This window comes from Stegastes partitus, unplaced genomic scaffold, assembly GCF_000690725.1.
Source record: "Stegastes partitus isolate 25-593 unplaced genomic scaffold, Stegastes_partitus-1.0.2 Scaffold742, whole genome shotgun sequence".
NCBI lineage: Eukaryota > Metazoa > Chordata > Actinopteri > Pomacentridae > Stegastes > Stegastes partitus.
This window is the reverse complement of record NW_007578473.1, coordinates 24,143-26,297: the sequence shown is the minus strand read 5'-3', so window position 1 is coordinate 26,297 and position 2,155 is coordinate 24,143. Positions and strand designations below refer to the sequence as shown.

The 2,155-nt window shown below is 44.1% G+C and overlaps 1 protein-coding gene across 1 annotated transcript in view; it reads left to right on the top strand.

Annotated features, from left to right (window-relative positions):
• The window catches only part of tti1 (TELO2 interacting protein 1), a 25,160-nt gene that overhangs the window by 4,820 nt on the left and 18,185 nt on the right, over nt 1-2,155 (top strand). The window lies entirely within an intron of this gene.

Below are 2,155 nucleotides of genomic sequence, written 5' to 3'. Positions count from 1 at the left end.
AAGTATTGTTATATTCAGCTCAAGTTCAGTTTTATTTAGCCAATAGACAACATATGTCTTTTTAGGGTATTTCTACAGTGGCCAGGAAGTGCAAAACAAATGTACAAGTGGTGAAACACTTTTACAAGTAAAATCAACCAGAAAGGGAATGTACCGACTCTGGGATTGAACCGGAAGTCGTATCGGGGAGCAGCCAATAAGAGTTGTTGTTGTCATTTGTGGAGTTCATGGTGACCTAAGATGGACAGCGACAGAGTGATGTTTTGCCCGTTTTGTGGCACACACGAGTCGATTAACACGGTTTTGTTTTTCGTGTGGTCGGTCGGGCATGGACCAGACGGAAGGACCAGATGTGCTGCAGCAGTGCATCAGATGTTTTAATGAGGGACACTCGTACGCTGTGATCGTAGACATGATGTCACATTTACATGATGCTCACATCAGCTTGAGGTCTCTGAAAAGCAAACTGAATGAAGCCGGGTTGTAATCGGCTTGTGTGTGCCACAAAACGGGCAAAACATCACTCTATCGGCGTCCATATTGGGTCACCATGAACTCCATAAATGACAACAACAACTCTCATTACCACTTCTAGTTCAATCCCAGAGTTGGTACATTTCCTTTCCGGTTGATTTTACTTGTAAAAGTGTTTCGCTACTTGTGCATTTGTTTTGCACTTCCCGGCCACCGTATGCTTCACACAGTGAACTGCTTACAATAGTGGAAGAAGAAGCTCCACTGTATGAGGAAGAACCAGGGAGGGCGGCTGTATGCCTAGATCGGTCGGGGTGAAGGTGAAAGGAGAGATGGGAATGTAGTGAAGAGAAAACAGATAACAGAACATTAAACAATGAAGAGGCTGTAAAGGCCGACAGCTGTTGAGCTGTATGCAGAGAGGACAAAACAAAAACTACAGGCGAGAGCAGACACAGAGGTAGTGACGTACCACATTGCAGATTTAAACAAAGCATCCTTGCATCCGCCGACTTTCTTCATTGTCATAATAGGTTAGAAGTTTCTGCGTGCAACCTCGACTACCTACAAAAAATCCAAACAAAGAAAACAAGTNATTGTCAGTGATCTCTTCCTGAATGTGTGTATTCTGACTAGATCTCACCCAAGTAGTAGAAGTATTGTTATATTCAGCTCAAGTTCAGTTTTATTCATATAGTGCCAATAGACAACATGTGTCCTCTCAGGGTATTTCTACGGTGGCTGGGAAGTGCAAAACAAATTTACAAGTGGCGAAACACTTTTACAAGTAAAATCAACTGGAAAGGGAATGTACCAACTCTGGGATTGAACCGGAAGTGGTAACGGGGAGCGGCCAATCAGAGCTGTTGTTGTCATTTATGGAGTTCATGGTGACCCAAGATGGACGGTGACCGAGTGATGTTTTGCCCGTTTTGTGGCACACATGAGCCGATTTACACGATTTTGTTTTTCATGTGGTCAGTCGGGCATGGACCAGATGGAAGGACTAGATGTGCTGCAGCAGTGCATCAGATGTTTTAATGAGAGACACTCGTACGCTGTAATCGAAGACACGATTTCATGTTTACACGATGTTCACATCAGCTTGAGGTCTCTGAAAAGCAAACTGAATGAAGCCGGGTTGTTATTGGCTCATGTGTGCCACAAAACAGGCAAAACATGACTGTCGCCGTCCATCTTGGGTCACCATGAACTCCATAAATGACAACAACAACTCTCATTATTACTTCCGGTTCAATCCTAGAGTCGGTACATTCCCTTTATGGTTGATTTTACTTGTCAAAGTGTTTTGCCACTTGTACATTTGTTTTGCACTTCCCGGCCACCGTATACTTCACACAGTGAACTGCTTTCAGTAGTGGAAGAAGAAACTCCACTGTAGGAAGAACCAGGAGGGCGGCTGTATGCCTAGATCGGTTGGGGTGAGGGTGAAAGGAGAGACGGGAACGTAGTGAAGAGAAAACAGATAACAGAACATTAAACGGTGAGGAGGCTGTAAAGGCCGGCAGCTGTTGAGCTGTATGCAGAGAAGACCAAACAAAAACTACAGGCGAGAGAAGACACAGAGGTAGTGACGTACCATATTACAGATTTTAAAAAAGCATCCTTGCATCAGCCGACTTTCTTCATTGTCATAATAGGTTAGAAGTTTCTGCGTGCA